This window comes from Symphalangus syndactylus, chromosome 10, assembly GCF_028878055.3.
Source record: "Symphalangus syndactylus isolate Jambi chromosome 10, NHGRI_mSymSyn1-v2.1_pri, whole genome shotgun sequence".
NCBI classification, from domain to species: Eukaryota; Metazoa; Chordata; class Mammalia; order Primates; family Hylobatidae; genus Symphalangus; species Symphalangus syndactylus.
In genome coordinates this window covers 104518468-104544603 of record NC_072432.2, presented here as the reverse complement: position 1 = coordinate 104544603, position 26136 = coordinate 104518468, and the positions used below count along the sequence as shown (strand labels likewise).

At 51.4% G+C, this 26136-nt stretch overlaps 1 long non-coding RNA gene across 1 annotated transcript; it reads right to left on the bottom strand.

The window, feature by feature from the left end:
* Positions 1-265: 265 nt before the first annotated feature.
* On the bottom strand, positions 266-4971 carry LOC134731659 (uncharacterized). Its single transcript, XR_010114120.1, has 2 exons — positions 4445-4971; positions 266-3994 (listed from the first exon to the last, which is right to left on the bottom strand). It is a non-coding gene; the product is annotated as an uncharacterized lncRNA (long non-coding RNA).
* Between the last annotated feature and the right edge of the window lie 21165 nt (positions 4972-26136).

Sequence of the window (26136 nt, the reverse complement as noted above, 5' to 3'; positions counted from 1 at the left end):
TGGTCTGAGCCGCTTCTGCAGGAAGGCTGTTGGGTTGAGCTGAGCTCAGAAGAGTGCTGGAAGAAATCTGGGTCACACAGTACCACTGCCCCCCACCCCAGGAGGGGAGCTCCTTCTGAGATGTAGGGATCACGGTCACGGTGGGCATACACAGACCCAACTGGAAGGTCCCTTAGAGACCCTGTTTCACTAATTGGGCAGCTGAGGCTAAGAGAGGGGAAGGGACTAGTCCAGGGTCTCACAGAGGTCACTGAAAATATCTGACTTTAAAAAAAATAAAAAACAGTTTTATTGAGGCATAACTAGCACATATTAAACCACACATGTAGTGTACAATTTAATGTATTCTGACACACATATACACCCATTCAACCATCTCCACAGTCAAGATACTTCACATTCCCATCAGCTTCCAAATTTTCTCCTGTTCGTTTGTCTCCCCCTTATTCCACACTCCAAGCCCCTCGGATCTATTTTCTACCACTATCGTTTAGTTTCTGCATATATTTTAAAATAGAGCTGACAGGACTGGCCGATAGATTGGGTGTACATTTTGAAACAGAAGGGTCTAGAATGACTCTAAGAGTTTGGCCTGAGTAACCAAAAGCTGGAGTTGTCATCATTTGAGTTAAGGGTGGAAGGAACCTCAAGCAGCTCCCCACGTGGAAAAGGTGTTGGTGGCAGCTTCCAGAAGAGCCTGGAGTTGCAGAGACAGCTCGTCCTGGAGAACAGAGATGGAATTGAAAGCCAGGGCTAAGCCAGGCGTGGCAGCTCATGCCTGTAATCCTAGCACTTTGGGAGGACGAGGTGGGTGGATCACTTTAGCCCAGGAGTTCCAGACCTCACTATGTAAAGACATAGCGAGACCCTGTCTTTACAAAGAATAAAAAAGTTCTATGGGTCTGGTGGTGTGTGCCTGTGGTCTCAGCTACTTGAGAGGCTGAGGCAGGTGGAATGCTTGAGCCCACGAGGTGGAGGCGGCAGCAAGCCATGATCGGTCCACTGCCTTCCAGCCTGGGGAACAGAGTGAAACCCTGAATCCAAAAAGAAAGCCAGGACCTGAGGGAGGTCTCCAAGGATCAAGGGTACCTGGAGACAGAGCCTGGCCTCCCATACTTGTGGACCATCTCTCTAGAAAAATGCACTCTTGTGCATAACTCTGCTCCCCGAAAGGAGTCACAGAGTCCCCGAGCACTGGAAAGGAGCCCTTCCAGGGCAGACCTGTGTCATTCCGTCTTAATGTTTCTTCCAGGGCAGACCTGTGTCATTCCGTCTTAATGTTTCTTCCAGGGCAGGCCTGTGTCATTCCATCTTAATGTTTCTGGTGCCTGCACAGTGCCTGGCCCTGGTAATAGCTTGTACATGCTTATTGAACCACATGGCTGGAAGAATAAAGGGAAACTTTTCCCTTCTACAGTTAGGAACCCTCTTCTGCTTTCTTCCCAGAAGGCACACCAGAGGCCCTGAGTCACATGAATAGGATCTGCGGTCCTTTACCATCAGCTGGAGGGCAATTTCCCAGTCTGTAATGACCACTCCCAGGGACTGGGAGAGTTTACCTTTCCCCAGCTCTCACCTCTGGCCTGTGATTCTGCGAGAAGGAAAAAGCAAAATGACGTTTGATTCAGTAACACCTTTCAGGAACTTTCCCTCAGCTGACCACCCAATAACCTTGCCAGTTAGCTCTTATCATCCCCACTTCACAGATGAGGAAAGGGGGGCTACAGAGAGAAGACAGGAGCAGGTTTGAACCCACCACCTCTGACACCACTGCAGCCTCCTCGCAAGGAGGAAGTTCTGTTGAAGAAGGGACGGCACACTTGGTGGCATTGTACAAAGGCTTGAGGGACTCTGCTCCTCGTTTGAGGGTCCCCTCGCTGGGCACCACTCCTGCACAGGTCTCTTTTCACCCCTGCAAACATATATAAGACATTGTGTCCCAGGTGGACGACTGCCACTCTGACCCACCTGCCCAGCACCCCATCCTGGCCTGTTCTCTCATGTCAGCCCCATATCGTCCAGGCCCTACACTGCCTCCTCCTACCCCAGCTGTATGCAGGACCTCATGGAAGTACCTTCTGAAGACCCCAATCCTGCTACAACATTCCATTGTCTCTGCTTCCCCAGTAAGCACGGGTGGGCACTCCCACTGTGTCTGGCCAGCACACAGGCAGCAGGCACTGTCCCAGCCCTCCTGCAGCCAGAGTAAGTCAACGGATCACCCCCAAGAGAGTCACGGTGGCCATGAGGAGTGCTGCAGAGAAGTCCAGGGCGTGGGACAGAGGGACCAGCCCTCCGGAGGGTCCATACAGGCATCCCAGGGATTGAGGGGAGAGCTGGGGCTGAGGGATGAGAGAGCGGTCCAGGCAGAGGAGAGAGGGGACAGAGGCATAAGGGGAGGAGAGGCCTGTGTGCCTGAGGGGAGACCAGGAAGACCAGAGAGGATGTCTAGAGGGAAAGCAGAACAGGAATCTGCGAGCCTTGGACACCAGCAGAGAAGCCAGCCCAGTAGCTGGGCCCAGGAACTGGGAACAGGCTGTGGTCTGGGGTCTAGCAGCAGCCTTGTTGTGTGTGTGTGTGTGTTGGCAGGGATTCCAGGCTGGGTGGTCACATGGCAGGCCCCAAGAGCTTTGCCCTTCAGAGAGGAGGCTGCTGGTGTCCCCACCCAGTTTATCTCACAGTTTATCTGTGGACAAGAATTTCTGCCTTGGTCAAAAACTCTCAGTGGACTGTGGCCCGGGCCTTTGGTCTGCTGAGTTTTTGACTGAGGCGGAAAGGCTGAGCCCTGGAATGTGCTGACCTCTGACTCCTGCAAGGCTCAGGAGCTGAAGCTCATTCTTTCCAGTGCCAAAGGCCTGCTGAAGATGAGGGCGGGCAAGGCCCAGAGACGGGCAGGGCTGCTCAGAAGCATCCACTTCCCTTAGGATGGTTCCCACAAAGGCCTGGACTCTCCCCAGAGCCTCCTCCCTCCTCTTTGGCATCCTTTCCTGATAAGGAGAGGAAGGCCTCTGAGGCCAGGGTCAGCTATAAGCACACAGCCAGGAAAGTGCCAGCTCATTGCTTCCTGGGCAGAGCCCTGCCAAGAGTCCTGGAAGCTAGAGCCTTTCGGGAAACTTTGCCGTTGGTTTTTGGAAACCTGTCCTGCCGCCGCATAGGAGCAGGGCACACATGGCCTGCACTGGGAGGGAAGTCCCAGTAGCTGAAGGGAGTGGGGTCTTGGGGGAAAGCTGCCAGGCAGGGCCTCGGGTGTGGGGAGGGCACCAGCCTCAGAGAGACCTCACCCTTGAGCACCATTCGCCCTCAAGCCTCTGGGGCCTCATCTGTAGGATGAAAACCACAGCAGCTCTGCCAATGCCCATGGAGAGGTTTGAGACAGTAGGAGGAACTAAGGTGCTTTCCAACTGTGAAGGGAGACTCCCCTAGTCCTGTTATCCTGGGAAAAGACACTGAGGTCAGCCAGGAACCACAAGCATCCACGTGAAGCAGAGAATTGGTGAGCTGCCTGGGGCCCTCAGGGACCCACAGCGCCAGGAGTCAGGTGAGGGCTGATGGAGACTTCCTCCGCACCAGTGCCCTTGACTCTGAAACCCAGTGCCTGGGATTCTTCTCCACAGATAAACTGTGAGCGTTGAATGCCCCTGTCACGCCAAGACTTGGGCTTGCGTTTGGGCTGGTGGTTCTTAGCTGGATCAGTTGAGAGTCTTCTGCAGGGGCAGGGGATACACACACGCGCATTCCGGGAGTTCAGACTCTCCCCGGGGTGAGGAAGGCACAGGAAGCCTGGCCGCAGAGCCCCGGGAGATCAGTGTGTGGGTGTGAGGAAACAATTGAGAACAATTCCCAGGCGGTTCCCATTGCTCTCTGCACTCCGTTCTGGGTCTGCCTCCGTGGACTCTTCCCTGTGGTCAGTGAGTTCTCAAGGGTGTGGGTGTGGGTGTGCCTCCTTCTCCTTAGAGCTCAGAGTGTGGGTCACAGAGCAGGACCTCTGCATCTGCTGCGAAGCTGAACAGAACACACTCATGAAGAACTCTCAACTCAAGCCTCTTTGTCTCTAGCACCTAGCACAGCATCTGCCATATAGCAAGTGCTCAATAAATACCTGCTAGCTATTTGCTCCCCCAATAAACCCTGCTCCACAGTCTATTACTATTGGACATTTCCCAAACATGCCTCTTGTTTTCCAGCTTCCCAGCCCTGTTCTTTCTGCCTGGGGAAAGCCCCTCTTCCAATGAACATTTGGAGTTTCCTTCATGGGCCTCCTTTTCTGGGCTGACTTCTCTGACCTGTCTGACCCAGACTGAACACCACCCCCAGTCAAAGACCCCCAAGGACATTCCTCAGTCTTACTAACAACTTCCTGAATCTCAGTGCTCACTCACGCCCCCCAACCCCAGCCTTTTCCCTGGCCCTCACCCTAGTCTCAGCACCTAACTAGGGTACGTACCAGCAGATGATGTCCAGCAGTTTGCAAAGACGCGTAGGTGTGCATGTGCCCTCTCTGACTTGCAGGGGTACATATCATCAGTGCACACATGCACATGCTCGCTGCTTTTCAGGAGACACCAGGCTGGCTAATAGAGGTAAGAGGCACTCGACACATCACCTCCCTCCATTGAAAAGTGGTGGTTTTAGAAGAGCACAGAGCTGGCTCCAGGACACCTAGGCAGGTGACCTTGGAAAAATCACCTTCCTGAGCCTCGGTTCCCCCATCTGTAAAATGAAGGCGTGGGATCAGGTGATCTCTAAGGTCTCTCTCGGCACCAGAGTTCTGACACAGGGACACTGGGCGATCACATCATAAGAATGGGATTCCCCAGGCCGGGAGCAGTGGCTCACACCTGTAATCCCAGCACTTTGGGAGGCCGAGGTGGATGGATCACCTGAAGTCAGGAGTTTGAGACCAGCCTGGCTAACATGGTGAAACCCCGTCTCTACTAAAAATACAAAATTAGCTGGGCGTGGTGGCACGCGCCTGTAATCCCAGCTACTTGGGAGACTAAGGCAGGAGAATCGCTTGAACCCTAGAGGCAGAGGTTGCAGTGAGAGCCGAGACTGGGCCATTGCACTCCAGCCTGGGCGACAGAATGAGACTCCATCTCCAAAAAAAAAAAAGAAGAAGAAAAAGAAAAGAAAAGAATGGGATTCCCCAGAGTGACTGTGTGGGGAAGGGGAGGAGAGAAAGATGAAAGGAGGCCAGCAGCGTCCTGCACTCCATGCTTCCTGGGCCCTTCCATTCTGTTAGTCCCTAGCCAGGCACCCGCTGAGAACCACCCCAGCAGCTGAAGAGACAGCCAGCAGATAGCCAGGCCCCCCGTCAGGCCTTTGCCTCGTTTTACTGTGTCTATTATAGATCCCCTGGGGTGTGGTGAGGAGGGGCCTGTGGTCAGCTGTCCCACTGCATTTCAGGCAGATTTCCTGAGGAGCAAGCCCTGGAGTCAGCTTCTAATTTCAGAGAAGAGAGAACAAATGGATTCCAGTGAAGGGCTGCTCTTTCAAGAACATTAAAGCCAGCTGTTGTTCCTGCAGCCTGCAGACTGCCCCCCTCCCCTGGCAGCTGCTCCCCTGAGGGGTCCAGCACCCCTCACCCTGTCCTTAGAAGCCGGGTCCCAGAACGCCCTCTCAGTTCCAATCAGCAGCACTTCTGGCTGGGATTCTCCATCTTGGACTTGCTCCTGGGAATTTCTGGAAGCATCCAATGGTGCAAACAGATTGTTTTCATTATGATTATTCTGGGTTTAACCTACTGGCCTTGCATCACCAAGATTATGGGTTCCCTCTTAGCACTGCGTGAGGCCAGGGGCCTTTCTTTCCTTCTGCTCACCACCTGAATTAGTCTTTATTTTCCTCAGTCCAACCCTAGCCCCTGTCTTGAGAGGCCTCCAGCTTTCCACACACCCTCTTTGCCTCCTCTAGGCTATGTCTGAGGAAGTTGAAAGGCCTGGGGTTGGCAGAGAGGCCTCCAAGGCCCTGCCCTCCTGCCCTAACCTGTGACCCTGATGAAATCCTCTCTCTTTCTCTCCAAGCCTCTTCCCAAAGGGCTTCCAGGGGCTCTGCCAACATTCACTTTGAATGTTTTTTACTATGAAGATTTTCCTATTCAAAATTGTAATAAAAGCAACACACCCACACAAATGTGTTACGTATAAATTTTAGTATATTGAAAACTACCAACACGTTAACTTGGGCCACTGCATTAATTTGTTTTTTTTTTTTTTTTTTTTGAGCAGAACTTAGAATAAAACTCCTATTTAATTAGAGGTGGTCCTGGGAACATCAAGAGAGCTGATTATAAATAAAACTAGGGGCCTTCCTCCCTTCCTTCCTTCCTTCCTTCCTTCCTTCCTTCCTTCCTTCCTTCCTTCTTTCTTTCTTTCTTTCTTTTTTTTTTTCTTTTCCCTCTCTGGCCCAGGCTGCAATCTACTCGGCTTGCTGCTGCCCGTGCCGCGGACTGCCTGGGATGCCGGCGCGCGCCACCGCTGCCTGCCTTTTCTCCTTTCGCTGGAGGCACACGTTCGCCATCTTGGCCACGCTGGTCGCCAGCTCCTCACGCCGAGTGCTCTGCCCGCCTCAGCCTCCCGAGGTACTGGGACTACAGACGGAGTCTCGCTCACCCAGTGCTCGGTGTTGCCCAGGCTGGAGTGCGGTGGCGTGGTCTGGCCTCGCGGCAGCCTCCGCCCCCCAGCCGCCTGCCTTGGCCTACCAGGGTGCTGGGATTGCAGCCCCTGCCCGGCCGCCGCCCCATCTGGGAGGTGGGGAGCGCCTCTGCCTGGCCGCCCCGTCTGGGAAGTGAGGAGCGCCTCTGCCCGGCCGCCCCGTCCGGGAAGTGAGGAGCGCCTCTGCCCGGCCGCCCCGTCCGGGAAGTGAGGAGCGCCTCTGCCCGGCCGCCCACCGTCTGGGAAGTGAGGAGCGCCTCTGCCCGGCCGCCCACCGTCTGGGAAGTGAGGAGCGCCTCTGCCCGGCCGCCCACCGTCTGGGAAGTGAGGAGCGCCTCTGCCCGGCCGCCCACCGTCTGGGAAGTGAGGAGCGCCTCTGCCCGGCCGCCCACCGTCTGGGAAGTGAGGAGCGCCTCTGCCCGGCCGCCCACCGTCTGGGAAGTGAGGAGCGCCTCTGCCCGGCCACCCCGTCTGGGAAGTGAGGAGCGCCTCTGCCCGGCCACCCATCGTCTGGGAAGTGAGGAGCGCCTCTGCCCGGCCACCCCGTCTGGGAAGTGAGGAGCGCCTCTGCCCGGCCGCCCCATCTGGGAGGTGAGGAGCGCCTCTGCCCGGACTCCCATCGTCTGGGAGGTGAGGAGCGCCTCTGCCCGGCCGCCCCGTCCGGGAGGAAGTGAGGAGCGCCTCTGCCCGGCCGCCCCGTCCGGGAAGAAGTGAGGAGCACCTCTGCCCGGCCGCCCCGTCCGGGAAGAAATGAGGAGCGCCTCTGCCCGGGCGCCCCATCCGGGAAGAAGTGAGGAGCGCCTCTGCCCGGCCGCCCCGTCTGGGAAGTGAGGAGCGCCTCTGCCCGGCCACCCACCGTCTGGGAAGCGAGGAGCGCCTCTGCCCGGCCACCCACCGTCTGGGAAGCGAGGAGCGCCTCTGCCCGGCCACCCACCGTCTGGGAAGCGAGGAGCGCCTCTGCCCGGCCACCCACCGTCTGGGAAGCGAGGAGCGCCTCTGCCCGGCCACCCACCGTCTGGGAAGCGAGGAGCGCCTCTGCCCGGCCACCCACCGTCTGGGAATCGAGGAGCGCCTCTCCCCGGCCACCCACCGTCTGGGAAGTGAGGAGCGCCTCTGCCCGGCCACCCACCGTCTGGGAAGTGAGGAGCGCCTCTGCCCGGCCGCCCCGTCTGGGAGGTGAGGAGCGCCTCTGCCCGGCCACCCATCGTCTGGGAGGTGAGGAGTGCCTCTGCCCGGCCTCCCATCGTCTGGGAGGTGAGGAGCGCCTCTGCCCGGCCGCCCCATCTGGGAGGTGAGGAGCGCCTCTGCCCGGTCACCCATCGTCTGGGAAGAAGTGAGGAGCGCCTCTGCCCGGCCACCCGCCGTCTGGGAAGTGAGGAGCGCCTCTGCCCGGCCGCCCCGTCTGGGAAGTGAGGAGCGCCTCTGCCCGGCCACCCACCGTCTGGGAAGTGAGGAGCGCCTCTGCCCGGCCACCCACCGTCTGGGAAGTGAGGAGCGCCTCTGCCCGGCCACCCACCGTCTGGGAGGTGAGGAGCGCCTCTGCCCGGCCACCCACCGTCTGGGAAGTGAGGAGCGCCTCTGCCCGGCCACCCATCGTCTGGGAAGTGAGGAGCGCCTCTGCCCGGCCGCCCCGTCCGGGAAGAAGTGAGGAGCGCCTCTGCCCGGCCGCCCCGTCCGGGAAGAAGTGAGGAGCGCCTCTGCCCGGCCGCCCCGTCCGGGAAGAAGTGAGGACCGCCTCTGCCCGGCCGCCCCGTCCGGGAAGAAGTGAGGAGCGCCTCTGCCCGGCCGCCCCGTCCGGGAAGAAGTGAGGAGCGCCTCTGCCCGGCTGCCCCGTCTGGGAAGTGAGGAGCGCCTGTGCCCGGCCGCCCCGTCCGGGAAGAAATGAGGAGCGCCTCTGCCCGGCCGCCCCATCTGGGAGGTGAGGAGCGCCTCTGCCCGGCCACCCATCGTCTGGGAAGTGAGGAGCGCCTCTGCCCGGCCACCCCGTCTGGGAAGTGAGGAGCGCCTCTGCCCGGCCGCCCCGTCTGGGAAGTGAGGAGCGCCTCTGCCCGGCCACCCATCGTCTGGGAAGTGAGCAGCGCCTCTGCCCGGCCACCCATCGTCTGGGAGGTGAGGAGCACCTCTGCCCGGCCGCCCCGTCTGGGAAGAAGTGAGGAGCGCCCCTGCCCGGCCGCCCCGTCCGGGAAGAAGTGAGGAGCGCCTCTGCCCGGCCGCCCCGTCCGGGAAGAAGTGAGGAGCGCCTCTGCCCGGGCGCCCCGTCCGGGAAGAAGTGAGGAGCGCCTCTGCCCGGCCGCTCCATCCGGGAAGAAGTGAGGAGCGCCTCTGCCCGGGCACCCCATCCGGGAAGAAGTGAGGAGCGCCTCTGCCCGGCCGCCCCGTCCGGGAAGAAGTGAGGAGCGCCTCTGCCCGGCCACCCATCTGGGAAGTGAGGAGTGCCTCTGCCCGGCCACCCATCGTATGGGAGGTGAGGAGCGCCTCTTCCCGGCCACCCATCGTCTGGGAAGTGAGGAGCGCCTCTGCCCGGCCACCCATCGTCTGGGAAGTGAGGAGCGCCTCTGCCCGGCCACCTATCGTCTGGGAAGAAGTGAGGAGCGTCTCTGCCCGGCCGCCCTGTGTCTGGGTAGAAGTGAGGAGCTCCTCTGCCTGGCCGCTCCGTCTGGGAGGTCTACCACGGAGGCCAGAAGCAATGTGGGGGCTGGAGGTGGTGGCTCACGCCTGTGGTCCCGGCACTCTGGGGGGCGAGGCGGGTTGATCACTTCGGGCTAGGAGTTCGAGACCAGTCTGGCCAACTTGGCGAAACATGAAGAATACAACAGACAAACCAACCAACCAACTCAGTGACAACAAAACAGGTCTACCCTGGAGTCATACTCTAATTTTTTCTATTTTCTTCCCTTTCTGATCCTTTATCCCACTTTCTTTTTCTTCCTCTTCCTTCTCCCTCTTCTTTGTCAAATAGAGGATTGAGTTATTATCACTGATCCATATAAAGTCCCTCTCTCATTTATTTTAACTCCCACCCCCCATTTCTATTCCCCGACTTCCCATGTGCAACCTTCCTAATATGTTTGATACGCATCTTTTTGTTTGTATGTATTTTTAGAAAATGTTTATTGTTTTTGTATGCAAAAATTAATAAAAAAATAAATAAATAAAATAAAACTAGGGGCTGGGCGCGGTGGCTCACGCCTGTAATCTCAGCACTTTGGGAGGCTGAGGCAGGCGGATCATGAAGTCAGGAGCTCGAGATCAGCCTGGCCAACATGGTGAAACCCTGTTTCTACTAAAGATACAAAAAATTAGCCGGGCGTGGTGGCAGGCGCCTGTAATCACAGCTACTCGGAAGGCTGAGGCAGGAGAATCACTTGAACCTGGGAGGCAGAGGTTGCAGTGAGCCGAGATGGCACCAATGCACTCCAGCCTGGGTGACAGGGTGAGACTCCATCTCAAAAATTATAATAATAATAATAAAATAAAAATAAAACTAGGCCAGTAGCAGCGGCTCACGCCTGTAATCCCAGCACTTTGGGAAGCTGAGGCAGGTGAATCACCTGAGGTTAGGAGTTTGAAACCAACCTGACCAACATGGTGAAACCCCATCTCTACTAAAAATACAAAATTATCTGGGCATAATGGTGGGCACCTGTAATCCCAGCTACTTGGGAGGCTGAGGCAGGAGAATTGCTTGAACCTAAGAGGCGGAGGTTGCAGTGAGCCGAGATTGCACCACTGCACTGCAGCCTGGGCTACAGAGTGAGACTCAATCTCAAAAATAAATAAATAAATAAAAATAAAAATAAAAGCATCTTACCAATTGTAAGTGCTTCACCATGCAAAACAGGATTTCTTGATATCGCACAATGGAGGTAGACAGCAGTGGTTCTCAAGGGGGCGATTTTGCTCCCACACCCCCACCCTCAGGGACATTTGAGTGTCTGGAGATGTCTTTTTGGTTTTCACAACTGAAGTTGTTACTAATTGCATGAGGTGGGTAGAAACCAGGGATGCTGCTACATATCCTTCAGGGCACAGAGCAGCCCCACGACAGAGAATTATCTAGCCCCAATGGTAACAATGCCAAGGCTGAGTACCCCGATAGATGGGAAGGCACTGGGTGCCTGGGTTGGCACGAGACTCTGCTCATCAAAACTGCCTTATTGTCCTCACCAATTACCTTAATACGTCAAGGCAACAAATGGCAGCAAATAATGGTATGTAATGAAACGCTGTTTATATGGGATTCCAGGTAAGATTCCTTTAAAAAAAAAAAATCAGTAACTGAGAAAGTGTGACTGGCTGAGCTGGTTGCTATTCAAGGCACTCCTGACAGCCTGACCCCCCGTGTGTCCACTCAGCCACTCCCTCGGCTGCAGGAGAGACACAGCCCCTTAGGTTGAGCCTTCTGCATGGACAGGAGAAGTGGGTTTCTCCTATCACTAGAGTGTGCGCTGCACAGGGACAGAGGTTTTAGTCTGCTCTGTGCCTGGTCCAAAGCAGGCGCTCATTAAATACTCTTTAAATGGAAGCAAAACTTATTCTCAATGCTTCCAGGGCCTGGAGGTTCTCCCTCCATTTGAAGGGTGAGAAAGGGGTTAGGCTGTCCTAGGAAGCTCTCTCCTCTGCCACCCTGCTGCTCTTGGCCCAGCTGGGCACGTCAGCTGTGCACGGGAGACCTGCTGCTTCACAGGAACTTTTTGACATCACAGGCACCTTGCCTTCTCCAAGTCCTCTGGTCAGGGAGGGTCAGCATGGACACTTCCAGGAGTGGGCCTTGAGGCCTCCCATTCATCTTTGAAGGCTCTTCCCAGAATCCCATGCACTGTGAAAATCCACTCCACACCTCAAGAGCCTCAGTCTGGTGGGCTTGGGGCTGGTGCTCAGGGGCACATTAATCCACAGCATCTAAAGGTAAGCAATAAAAATTTCTAAGATGCCTTCCTTTTCCAGGGCACAGGACAGGGCGTTGGCAAGTCATGGACAGAATCTACCTGTTATTTTTGGAGGCTTCTAGGGTGACCGTCTTGACACAGCTGCCATGGTGACCATGCAGTGGCCTCCTTCCCCCAGTGTGCCAAGCCCCTGCTAGGCACCACTAGCACAACAGTCAATGCACTCATGGCTTACCCCACTGAAGTTCACAATTAACCATTGTAAGGAAGAGTCATAGAGTTCTAAGCCTCCAAAGGCAAGTATCCCAGCCCTGTAATGTTAGCCTCCTGGCAAAATTTGCTTCTTTATTCTTGATCATCCAGGAACTGTTACCGGACAATTACCGGCATGGTGGCAACTGTCAGAGTGGTGGGCTTAGCTCATGGTCTTTACTCTGCTAGACCATGAGCTCTCTGAGGGCAAACTTTGTCCCATTGATCCCTGAACTCCAAGAGGGACACTGTGAGTGTGTGTGGAAGGTCCTTGTACTGTGGTGCCAGGATGGCGGGTGCCCTAACAGGTGCTGGCACTCCCCTACCCTGGCCAAGGGTGGCTGTCACCATGAAGGTGCACATGTTGGGCTACTCAGCTTTCCACCCTGGCCCCATCAGTCCCAGACCTCGGACACAGTGCTAATCTCTCCAAGCCTAGATTTCCTCAACTATCATATCACCTACCTCCTTTGTCAGCCGTGAGGATTACACTGGATTATCTGTGTGAAGTGCTTAGAACAGTGCCAGGCACATAGTAAGTCCTCAGCAAATGCTAGATACCACCAGCATTGCATTCCTGCCAAGTCCAGCAGCCTTCAGGTCAGCATTGGCCACAGGAAGATACCTCTTTGTCCCCCAGTTAGGAGGCCCTTTTATTCCTTTGAGTCCAGAGCCTCGACATGGTCTCTTAAAGGAGGAGCATGGAAGCATCCCGCCATGGGAGAGAGCTGGTGCTGCCGAGTGGCCAGAACAAAGTCTCAAGCCACAATGTCCAGAGACTCAGAGACTGGAAGATCCGCCGCCTCCCCACACTGGCAGGTCCCCCCTACTTCCTCACGGGTCATGCCTGGGAGTGTGGAGCTGCTGTGGGCTCAGCCCTGACCTCCGATTTAGGAGAGGAGCCGCTCCTCAGTGGTCACCACTGCTATTCAACTTGCTGAGATCTTGGGGGAGGGAAGAGGGGATGTCCCTGCCAGGACATCCAAGAGGAAAGGGTGCTGTTTACGTTTCAGCAGGCCCTATTGTTTCAAAGGACACAATGCTTCCCCACTGTGGAAATGTGGACGTTTCCCACAACAATGGTGGGATTGGCTCAGAATTCCTCATGTCTTGCAGTTGAGGCTGGGCTAGCTGGGCAGTGTCTATAACAAAAGTCCTCACCAAATTTGCCATCTAGTGGAGCCTAAAAATTACCTTCCAGTATCAAATGTGAGAATTTTTGTCCGAATATGGCAACTGAGCTTATTCGCTTCCAGTGGGGCTCCTGCAGGACAAGAATAGGCTTCATCCAGCTGTTGGAGTCAGAAGAGCAGCCGAGAGGGCCCTCCTCCCCTTCAGGAGACTCCAAAGAGAGAGGCACCACATGGTAGCGCCTAGAAGGAAGGAGACCAAGACTTTGGGTTTTCTTCAAGCTTGTGTCTTTCCCCACCACCGAGTCATGGGTGTGGAGAACACACTGAGGCCTGTTCTGGAGGCTTGCTTTGCTGCATCAGACAGTCAGGCTGAGAGGAACTATTGGAGAGGTTATTGCAGGGTCTATCTTTGACATCTCCGTGCCTGCCCCTGAGAGGGACCGCCCCCTCCACTTAGCCTGATCCTCCCACAACCTTCTCCATCACCACCTTTTGGTGCTCAGAACGAAACCCTGGGGTTGCACTGACACCTCTCTCACTCTCACGCCCCTATCTCATCCGTCAGCATCCTGCTGGCCCTTCCTGCAGCATCATCCCAGAACCGGCCCATCTCTCACCCCATCCACGGCTGCCTTCCCAGGCCAGGTGCTTTTTCCCCTACCTGGGCTATTGCCATGGCCTCCTCCCTGGTCTGGTTAAAAGCAATCATTTTAACATGCAAGTCCAATGTCATCACTGGCCTAGAATACTCCAGACTCCTGACAGCCCTTCCCATCTCACACAGGGAAAACTCCAAAGTCCCTCCTGTGGCCTGCACAATCTGCACCCCCATCTCCACCCCACCCCCATCCCCAGCAACCTGATCTAGGATCCCATATCATATCTCTGCCCCTTGCTTCTCCATCTCCAAGTGCACTGGGCTCTGTCAGCCATGGGGCCTGTACTGCTGCCCCAGGCTCCACTCCCAGACATGGCATGGAACCCTTCCTCAATTCCTTCAAGTCCTCATTTAGGTAACCCCTCATCGGAAAGGAATTCCCTGAGCACCCAACAAAATTCCTGGTGCTCACTGCACAGCACACCCTAGCCTCTTGTACTATTCACTCATAGATTGCCAACCCACGAGCTGTGTGTCTGTTGCTTGTTTATTGTTTGTCTCCCTAGAGTATCAGCCCCTTGAGGGCTGGACATTCTGTGGTTCTTGGCTGTGTCCCCTGTGCCTAGCCATCCATGGAAGGAGCTCAAGCAATGCTTGTTGAAAACGTGATGATTAAATAAATGATGCTGAGAGCGCAGCTCCAGACACCCATGTTTCAGCTCTCCTGCTTCCAGCTTATTGGGTTGGGTACCACCAATCCCCACAGAGGTCAGCACCAATGGCATGGTCTAGTGGGGAATGCTCAGCCCATGCAGATGGTGGGGATTCTCTGGACCAATCCCAGGTCTGCCTTTTAGCTCCCTCTCTCTCAGGAGTTTAAAGAGGACTAGCCAGGCAATAGCAAGAAAAAGAAAGCATCCCTAGTTGCAGATGGGGGCTCACCATGGAGAGACCACAGGCTCCAGGACTGGGGCCTCAGGCCAACCCAGTTCTCTGGTTCCAGGTGCCTTTGGAAGCCATCAGACAACAAGTGAAGCACTGTTTTACACATTTAATATTGTGTCACTGGTGTGGATATTGGCATTGGGGTTGTAGTACTGTTGGGTTGCTGTGTGTGTGTAAATAGGAGGGTTCAGGGAAGTCCTGTGTGAGGTAGAGGAATGCTTTCAGCAGCCTTTGGTGGGGATTGGGCTAGTCTGGGAAAGCATCCCAGAAAGGAGGGTCGAAGAACGTGCTCACAACTTCAGTAGATGACGATGGATGTGGGAGGGTATTCTAGGGAGAATAAAACACAACAAGAAGCAACAGAACTGTTTCTTGGACAAGGGCTGGGAAACTGGAAAACAATTGCCCGGATTGGCCAGAGTACAGGATTCACGCTGTAGGGGCAGGGCAGGAAGAGATTCTGGAGCACCTACTATGTGCCAGGCCCTGTGCGGGGTGGTAGAGGGTGAATAAGGCCCGATATCCCTACCCCCACAGCCTGCACAGGGAAGTTGGTGTCAGCATCTCTCTCTCCCCCCCTCTTTTACACACACACACACACACACACACACCCCGAAGATGATGAAATGGTTGAGTGGCCTCTGTCAAGTCTTTGAAACTGTTTCTCCCAGCAGAATACAGGTAGTGGAGCTACAAGACCCACAGGGCAGCTCATAGGCTGCACCAGCTCCTGTTCTGCACTTTCCTAGGGCCATCTCTCACCTTGAAACCAATCCCTTCAGGGGAGTCCTTGTCCCTTCCTAGAAAGCATCCAACTACTTCCTCTCATCAGAAATGTTTAGAGACTCTCAGATATGTTGTTAGTGGGAAAAGCAGGGTGAGGAACAGTGTGTGAGCAGCCTGGTACTTTGTGCAATGTTAAAAGTCCCTGCAATAATGACATGTGGCTTTGCTCTGGAAGGAAAAAAGATATGTGGGGTGGGGACGAATGGATATTGGATTCTACTGTGTTTTATTACACACATTTGGAACTGTGTAGCAGGCTTATGTTTTACTTAATTAAAATAAGCAATTCATTAATTTTTTAAAGTTTTTTTTTTCAATTCTCAGGCTATGAGGAGCCAGACTGTTTGTTTCATGAGCAAGTCCTCAAGTGTGGTGGCCCACAGGCCTTCCTTACCATTGGACATCTGCCAAGTGCTGTGGCCCCAGGCACACCACAGCTCCAGCCAACCATGCACAGAACACGCGGGCTGGAAGGCACATGGCTGCCCATGGAGGCCGGAGCCTGGACAGCCAGGCTGTATCTGGGCCCCTCTAGGAGCTGCAGCCCAAGTGGGCTGAAGTCTATACATCTGCTCAGACCTCCTGCCATTCTCTTGGAGAATCAAGGGCCTAGGAGAGGAAGTCTCATTTTCCATACCTCAGCCTGGTGCCTACCCTCAGCTGTATTAGAGTGAAAACAGGCAGGGCCTGGGGCTGGAAGCAGACATCCTGCCACACCTGGAAACATCCCTACCAGGGCTGCCCCAGCGGGAAGGCTTCATTCACTAGAGGAAATTGGGTGCTATTAGGTGCCAGGAGGGGTGCCAGGCCACTAAAAGTGGCTGAACATTCTCCCCTAAGGATAATGGAACACAATGCACTTGAAACTGCAGGGAGAAAAATGCAACGGTGTTTGGCTGGATCAAAAGGAGCATGGGATGAGTAACCAGTCACAGGAGACTACACTCACTTCCCATTGACAGACTGCCCCACGAGGGAAGGAGTCCAGAGCTTTGAAGGATTTGTTCAGCTATTTTGAACGTGAAGTTATAATTTCAGAGGCAAGTAATGGGATTTGGGATGTATGACTCAAGTTATAAATCTACTGGGGCTAAAACCTCAAAGAGCCTGAAGAGCCACGCCTGAGACTGTTCCTTGGCTTCCAGCGAGAACCAAAGAGCCAGAGGCCGAGAAAGATCCTCACCAGCTCAGCAGCCTCCAACACTGGAAAGGGCGGGTGGATCCAAGCACAAGCCCCACTTTCTGGCTGAGTAGCCTACTCCTTGGCAATCTTGGGGTATCCCACAACCTCTGAAAGGACATTTTTCTATCATGAAAATTTTGAAATAATTGGAGCTGCAAGATGCCATCAGTGACAAATCTGGCATGAAAACTCCTGCCATGAGTCCTAAAGGTCAAGCTGCCAAATACCAGTGTTCTCACTCACTTGGTCAGTATTAAACAATGACTAACCCCAATGAATAGAGATGATTAGATCAGTTTCAGGGGACTGCTTTTTATTACATTAAAACCCAATTTCAGAATAGCTAACAAGCCAACTCTACACCTCACTATAGTTATCAATAAAACATTAACCTCAACCAATCTTGGACAGGGAAGGGGGTATTCAGTTACAGTTGATACCAAAGGCCAAAAGCCTTGTCAAAAACCTTTCCCAGCCACAGACTGGGTGAAAGGAGCCAGGTGCCCCTGTTTTCCCTGATGGTTCATCCTTTCAAGAGGGCCCTGTTTTCACTTTAAGACATTTCTGGTCCCTTCCGTGACAGAAGTTATGCTTGTTTTGTCCTGCCATGTGACCTTTTGAGAACAGTGGGGTGGAGCTGTCTCCAACCTCTGGCAGGAGTATCGGGGCCCCTTGACCCAGGCCTGTCTTCCCAATAGGGTGATGAAGTGTCCCAGCTGACCTAGGACTAAGGGGACCCCGGGGTGTGGGACTATCAGGACCCCGGGGGGTGGGACTATCAGAACTAAAACCAGAAAAGTTCAGGGCAAACTGGGACAAGTTGCTCAACCTACTTCCTAATCACTCAGTCCTATCATAGCTGCCTCCTCCCCTTGGATCCACGAGGACTGGGACTGAGGAGGGACAGTGTAGTGTCTACAAGAATAAGTCAAACAATTTCTCCCACGTGATGTTCCTCTTGCCCCAGACTCTGTGCCAAGGGCTTTTCATGCATTATCTCATCTCACACTTTCCACAGATGCTTTCCCCATGAGTCCCAGAGAAGTCAGGCAACTTGTCCATTGTTACTCAGCCAACAGGTGAGAGGCAGGAATGGGGACACAGGTCAATGTGATGTCAAAGCCTCACACTTCACCCAGGAGCCATACAAATATAAACCAAACAATCATTCTACATTCTCAGATACTAGTTGTCTTTAAAAATCTTTAAAACTTTTAAAAAAATCTTTAAAATTTGTCTTTAAAATTTTTGATTGAGAAACCCTAAAAGTTGTTTTTTGAAAAGCATTGTACTTGCTCAAAATTACATGCAAAGTATTTTATCACAGTCTAAATTGCTCCAAATATACAATTTCTAATATATGGCAAACATTAAATGAAATTGTCACATTACTCTTTAAAGTATATCCAAAGTTGGGAATGCAAAAATGGTCTAAACTCTATGGAGGTGAATTTGGTAATATCTAACAAAATTACAGAAGCATTTTCCCCTTTACCCAGAAATTCCTGTTTCTAGGAAACTGTTGCAAGGATACACTGGCAAATAATGTAAAATGACACATCATAAGGCTATTTACTGAAGCACTGTAATAGCAAAATATTGGTAATACACATTTTGAGCGATAGGAGACTGTCTTAGTAAATCACAGCATGTTCACACAATGGAGTGCTTTGCAGCTTAAAAAGGAACAAGGAGAATCACTGTATATGTTTTTGGTATAATCTTCAGGGCATATATTATTAAATGAAAAAAGCAAGGTGTAGAATCATGTGTGTAGTATGCTATCTTTTATGTAAGGGATGAGGGAATAGAAATATTCATATTTGCCTATATTTTAAAATGAAAGAAATCATATTTGAAGAGTAAATGAAAATGGTTTCCCATATGGGAAGGGAGTGTAAAGAAATTAGGAGAAGAGAATGGAAGCTGAATTTCTCTGGCTGTACCTTGCTTTATAATTTTGACTTTAGAATCATATAAATATTTTACAGATAATTAAGCAAACTTAAAGCAAAAGAAAATATCCCTTAAAAATCAAATACAAAACAAAACAAATGAACCTAACTGGATATCAAGTTGGTGACTTAACCTTACAGAGAATTATTAAAGTGATTTTAAAATACAATAATTTGGTGACTATTTCAAATAAGACATATAGTAAATGAACTGCAAAGAAATCTTAAATTGATTACTTCATCATATTGTGGTACTAATATTAGTCATGTTATGTTGAAACTATTATATATTAGGATAAAATGAATAATTGTTAGTAAAAATCAAAATTTTCAGTGTAAAGGAGATACAAGTACAAAATTTAAAATGTTAAGTCAAATACTGTAATCTAAATTTTTAATCTAAAATATTAATATTGACTCACGAAATATTTTTATATTTCAAAACAAGTATCTATTTCCTCACACAGTCTTCTGAAAAGACCTGGAATCAATGACCAACCCAACAGCAATGAGCACCCCTAGCTCCCAGATTATGGTCTCTAAATCCCATCTCCCAAGGAAGGATTCCTTGAGAAAATGTCTGAAGGTCTGAAGCAGAATATGTACAGGGGAAGCCCACAGCACTTCTTCAAACTAAAAGGCAAGGATGTTATCCAAGACTACTGAGGTCATGTCAAAAGATCACAGGAGCCAAGTCAAAGTGGCTCCACTGGCCAGAGATAGGACAATTTGAGTACTGAAAAGAATAATGACCACAATGAAGGGAAATATATCAAATATATTTTAAAACAACTGAGTCCATACACAATAATATGAAAAAACAAAACACTGTTAGTCTTATGCCATGGGCCCTGAGCACCCTTTCATACATGCACAGTACGTAAAGAATGCAAGGCCTTGTCCACTATTTACCCAGGCCATTTAGCCATCTATCAGGGTTATGTTTGCAGACAGTAGCCTTGAGGAATGAGCAATGTCATCCTGCAGGACAAAGGGGAATCTCTCCCATCTCCCAAGCTCAGTGTTTCTCAGCTGCTATGCAACCCCGCTTCTTGTATAGCATCTACCTGGGCCATGCCATGTTGCCCTTGTGGAGCTGGGAAACAGGGGAATTGATGTAAATATGAAGTTCATGCTGCTTGCTGTGCTATGAGTAATAAAGTTCTTGGTCTCTGATCCAGGAATTGCATGTCTTCTGCTGACATCCAGAAAACTGGCAGGATAACTTGGTGGCTTTTAGAAAGAAAAGATCCCAGATACTGACACCCATCTCAATGTCACCTTTGACAATTATTAGGACACCAACTCATTATTTTGAAAACTGGTGAAAGGTATTTCTCTTCAATTCCTGCACAAACTATATTTCAGGGTAACCAAATAGTTGATGTAGAAAAGTTCTTTACAGAAGAATTTTAGCTAATAAATTCAGGAGTGGATAGATTTTGAAAATCACCATTTTACATACCCTAATATAATAATAGATCTAGGCAATGCTCATTAATGGCCATCTTTTAAAACTACCAGCTGGAATGTTGATGAAAAACTCTACAAGGAATGTCTAACAAAACAAATAACAGACATTATGTGACTACCAGTATGATAAAATAAGAATGAAATCATGCCATTGTTGAGATATCCTTATAGAAACTTTATCATGAATTTGATTAAGCCTCCAGATCTAACTACCACTGACAAGAAAGACAGGGAACAGAGAAACATGTTAAAGACTCCAAGAGGGAGGTAATCAACAAACTCCAGAATATGGAAAATTCTACAGCAGTGGTCCCCAACCCCTGGGCCTGTTAGGAACCAGGCTGCACAGCAGGAGGTGAGTGGTGGGTGAGTGAGGGAAGCTTCATCTGTACTTACAGCTGCTCCCCATCACTCACATTACCGCTGCAATGATCAGCAGCCGCATTAGATTCTCATAGGAGCATGAACCCTATTGTGAAATGTGCATACAAGGGATCTAGGTTGTGTGCTCTTATGAGAATCTAATGCCTGATGGTCTGTCACTGTCTCCCATCACCCCCAGATGGGATTGTCTAAAACAAGCTCAGAGCTCCTGCTGATTCTACAACATTATGGTGAGTTGTATAATTATTTCATTATATATTACAATGTAATAATAGAAATAAAGTGCACAATAAATGTAATGTGCTTGAATCATCCCAAAACCATCCCACCCTTCCTGCCTCCAGGTCTGTGGAAAAATTGTCTTCCATGAAACCGGTCCCTGCTGCCAAAAAGGTTGGGGACCACTCTTCTACAGGACAGACAACTTGGTTTCTTCAACAAATAAGTCTGGGGGACCCTCATCAGTGCTCGGGGCCTGAGCAGGTTCTGGAGCCCAGCACCCTAACGGTTGGCCCTAAGAGCTCCATGACTTGTAGGAAGCTATTTGCTAGTGTTTGAGGGTTTCCAACCCTTCCTGATAACAGGGCGATAGACCCCTTTCCAATGACTCCAGTTCCCGCAAAGGAAAAAACAAAAAGAAAAAAACAAAAAGTGGGAGTCTTAAAGAAACTTAAGAAAAATGTCAGCCAAATGCAATCAATGTGTGAACTGTGTTTGGATCCTGATTTAAACAAACCAACTGCAAATGGCCATCAGTGAGGCAACTAGGGAATTTAAACTAGAGATAGTTGATGATATTAAGGAATGATTGTTAACTTTTATGTGTTATAACAGCATGTGGTTATGTTTTTGAAAAAAGAGTTCTTACTTCTTAGAGGTACTGAAGTATTTACAGATGAAATGTGTCTGGAATTTGCTTTAAGTAATCCAGTGGTCAGAGGCAAGGGAAAAAGTGGGAGAGGGAACTGGAGATGAAACAAGATTGATCATATGTTAAAAATTTTTAAATCTGGTCATGGACACATGGGAGATTTTCTCGATTATTTTCTCTACTTTTGTGATTGTTTGAAAATTTCTACAGTAAAAAGATATTTTTAAACAAATTGGTACTATTCCTGAGCTCCTTAAGTAATGCACCTAATGAAATCCACATACATAGTAATTATGTAGTTGGCAGAACGAAAACAGTACATCAAATCAGAGAAGAAGGAATTAATCCTATCGAAGCAAAGCTGACTTTCTAAAGATTGTGGGCATTCCATTCCTAAATAGCATTTGGGAACATTTTGTCCCATGCTCATACCTAAGTAGATGGTCTGCTTTTAATTTACATTTTGGAAATTGTTTGCATAAAGGGAAGGTTAAAATATTACTACTGTCAATCATATGAAAGACAACAGATACTTGGATGTCAAAGAGTTGATTCACTTGAAAAGATTGGAACCCACTAGACGGGGGCTAAGCGGGAGTATGGCCTTTCGGGCACTATCTCAGCTTCCTCTGCCCCGTCTCTGAACCCACTGGGTGCCATCACTCTGCCTCCCAGCCTGCACTGTGAACCTGCCATTGAGTCCTCTGCCAGCATGCTCATGTCAGCCTTCCTTCTCTCCTCTGCTGGTTTGCCTTTCTCTCTCCAGCTCCTGTCTCAGCCTGCAGACATGGCATGTGGCAGTGTGGGAAGGGGCCAGACTCCTGATCCTGCTGTAAATCTCCCTGCGAGGAGGGGCCCCAGTCCTCAATTTCCCTTCTCTGGGTCTACAGGTAGCCTTCCTTCACCAGCCCTATCCAGGAAGGTAGGCAGCCTCCTGTGCCCTCCTGGCCTCCTGGGAAGCTGACCAGGCTGGAACCCACCACCTAGGTCCTCCCCACCCTTTGTAGGGTGCTGCCCTGGTTGGAAGGAGAGTGAGGAGGTGCACACAGAATCAGAGGGGCAGAGTAGAAGGCTAGCAGAAGAGGGCACGTGGTGGAACCAAAAGGATGGGCTTATACACCCCCAAAGTAGGCACAGGCACAGTCTGCACATACTTGAAGAATGAAAAGGTGAGTGAGTCCAAAATATGGTCAGCCTGATGAGAGGGAGAGGCAGCCTGGGAAGGGAGTCAGCCAGTTACTGATTCAATCTTCTAGAAAATAGAGGCTGTGAGCCAGACCCTGGCTGAGCAGCTGGGGTCTGCAGTGCTTGGGACATGACCCTACAGCTGAAAGCTCCCTATTTAGATGTCACGGCTTGATACCTAAAGGACTGTCATTAGAGCATCAGCCTGGGAAATCCTAATTAGGGTTCAGGGCCTGGGGGACCCTCATCAATGCTAGGGGCCTGAGAGAGCACGTTCTGGAGCTCAGCACCCCTGAGGGCTGGCCCTAAGAGCTTCATGACTTGTAGCTACTTATTAATGTTTGAGGGTTTCCAATCCTTCCTGATAACAGGGCCGTAGACCCTTTTCCCAGGACTCCAGTTCCCAAACAGGAAAGGTTGGCTGCCAATGCAGTGAGATCAGGCCAGCTAAGAGGAAAGGAAAGGCCTCCCCAGGACTCTTGCCTATAACTGGCAGCTGAGCCAGCCTCACCCTGCAGAGAGGAGGAGCACCCCCCAGGTGAGGGACTGTGAGTGCAAAAGTTGGCAAAGCACTGCCCTAAGTGGCTCTGATGCCCCTGTTCCCTGACCTCCTCAGCTGGGCTCCCTAAGCTGTGGCAGCATGAACAAGGAGAGTGAGGGCCAGAGGAGCACCAGGTCCCCAGGAGGCACCGCTGTGAGTCCAGCCAACCCAACACATCCCACTCAGAGGCAAACATAACCCGACGTGAACTCCTAGTATCTCTTTGACCTCACCCCACTTCTGGTTTCTCTAGGGCAGGGTGGGGACATAGCCCAGGAAGTCAGATTTAAGAACAGGCCAGCCTAAAGCGCAAACATTTTGATCAGACTGGCAAATGTGCACGCTGTGGCCCGCACTGGCCCTGAGGACCTGCCTCCCTCTGCCCCATTGGATCCTGCACATAGTCTGCCATGGCCACTCAACCGTTTGTCATCCATAAGAGTGTGTCACATGTGTCTCATCATGAGTTCCTTGACTCAGGGGCAGCACAGGGCCTGCCACAGAGGCACAAATGAGAGAAGTTGAGTCAACAGAGGGAGAGAGGAGTGGACAATGCTTGTAGCCTTGGGAGCCCTCTGGGAAGTGCCCTGCTCATTAGGCCCTTGGCTGTATAGCTGCAAAGGAAGGTGGCATTTGGCCGAGCCCAGAGGGTTGCAAAGCCGGACTTCCCAGGAGAAAAGTTCCAAGGGCTGAAATTCTTCAGTCCAAGTAGCAGAGGCTATCCAGGGACTGGAATCAGCTTTCCCAGGATGTGCTCATCTTCCATCCAGATGTGTGACGAGCAAGGGCCTCAGATGTGCCTTGGCTCTCTAGATGACTCGTGCAGCCAGAGTGGGCATCAGAAGTTCACTGAGCAGAGGCCCCAGTGGCTCAGGCTCCTCTACCCTCCCTGGGGATTCCATTTCAGAACCTCCTGCAGGGTCAGGAAGTCTGCGGCAGAGGGCAGGGTGGGAGCAGCAGGACTTTATACCATACAACCTGAGTGGCACACTGGAATCACATTTTTAAAAATATTAATATTCTAGTCCCACCCGGGACCAACTGAATCAGAAGCAGTGGGGTGGGGCCCAGGTGTTGATAATTTTTTGAAGTTTGCCAAGGGATTACAGTGTGCAGCCAAGACAGAGAATCCCTGGCCTAGCTCTAATTGGCTCTAACTTCTCATGAAATAAAATGCAAAAAAGTAGTGAGAAGGAGGTGCTTGGAGATGAGCCTCTGGCCATGGCATCTATGGCGACCTGACTTAAGCTTCATTGTCATCTCTCCTGGACCATGCATTATAGCATTACCTGCCAACTGGTCCTTGTCCCCAAGATAAAATGCAAACTCCTGAGCCTGGCACACAACAGAATGCCCACTGCCCAGAAAACAACCTTGAGTCATGCAGGGTTTGTTCTGGGAGTACTGCTGGGTCTTGCCTCCTAATGATGTCAGAGGAGAGGAGAGAGAGTGGATGGCGGGGAGTAGACTGCGAGGGTAAGAACGCAGGCTTTGGGATCAGTTTGGTTTCAAATCAGAAACTATAACCTTGAAAAAATAACCTCTCTGAGCCTCTTTTTCATCTGTAAACTGAGGACAATGATTCTGGCTGCCTCAGACATTGAAGGTGAGAGATTTAAGGAGCAGTCCTCGGTTTTGCCTGACAGCAGGAAGGGCTTGATGAAAGGGAACTGCCGTTGACATTAATGTGGGCCCAAACATGTTACCTGCCGCAATGGGGAGCTCTCTGGGGGAAAAGTGGTGTTGGCCATTCAATCTGCCTTCCCTGTGAGTGGCCAACATAGTTTTGATTCCCACGAGGCTTACGGTGAAAGCGGTACAGCTCACCTGAAGAGGTTTGCTTGCCATAAAACTGCCCCACCTGATTCCACTTAAGGCTGAGTAAGACGTCTGCCTGAGTAAGGAAAAGTATGGGGACATTTATGGAACCCACTGAGTCATAGCCTGGGCTTTTGCAACACCTGGGACTTAGAGGCTGCCAGGGTAACACTACAAATGTCACCTTCCCATCCTCAGGTGTGTCAGAGGGCTCGAAGGTAGATCCTGAAGTTCTGTGGGAAAAGCTCATGCTTTGAAGGCTGACAGATCCGTGTGCAAATTCAGGCTTGGCTTCTTCCTAGCTCTGTGGCCTGGAACAAAACTGAACACCTCTGAGCCTCAGTTTGCCCATCTCTAAAGTGGAGGTAATAATACCAACCTCACAGAGCAGCACCGATGACAAGGGATCGCACATATGATGCTCCCAGCATGGCACAGGGCATACAATGAATGCTCAACTCCCACCAGGACTCCTTTCCTTCCACCTGTGCTGGGAATAAGAACCACAGTTCTTGGCCAGACTGCTAGGCAAGGATGCTGACTCACATAGGATGGCCATGTGGTGTAGGTGTGGTAAGAAGTGGGTGACAGTGCTCAGCTTATCAGAACTGTTGGAAAGCAAACCCTTTGAGTTTCTCACTTCCACCCCTAAAGAAATCAATGAAGTCTGACGCAACATTTATTCTTCAGAAATTGGGTTATGGCCTTCCTGAGATGTCCCGATTGCCTGCCACAACTCCAGAATGAGGTGGGCACTGTCTTCCAAGGGCCTGCTGCTCTAATGTTTGCCCCACGGCCGTTTTCATGTCTGTCTCCCCACTACGTGGTGAGTGCCATGAGGACAGGGCTGTGTCTCATTCATCATGGTGTGCCTGGAACTCAGCACAAGGGTTCTGCCAGTGAAGCCTCTGGGCCCTCAAACATAGAGTGAGAACATTCAAATACCAGGATGGAGCCTGTCCTCCAGATGGCACAGGCAGACCCCTCAGCTCTGCTAGCCAAGGACCATATAGAGTTGACCGTCCATCAAGAAATCAGCCAATTTGGTTGCTGGGCAGACAGGCCTTGTCAGGGTCTCCCCAGCCTCCTCAGCTTGCTGACCTGCCTGTGAGGACAGTCTGTGTGCCCAGCACCCCTTTGAGACTGGCCTGTGTGCAGTGGCAAGGCTCTGTCATCTCAGAGAAGGAACAGGAGTTTGGGCTGTGCAAGAACACACTTCCTGGAGGGGAGGGCAACCTTGCAATGGGAGAGAGCAGCTACCCTTACCTGTTCCCAACAACTCATATAAGGCTTCTTTCTGGCTGAGCTACTGCACTCCCTGTAGCCCACCCTGCATAGGAAAGTGTCCTTGAGTCCCCCCAGCTTGGACAAGCAGGCTCTTCTAAGGTCTTTGACTATTACTCTGAATGAAATGAGAACCACTGGAAGACTTTGAACTGCAGAGTGATATGTTCTGTCTTAGTTTTAACA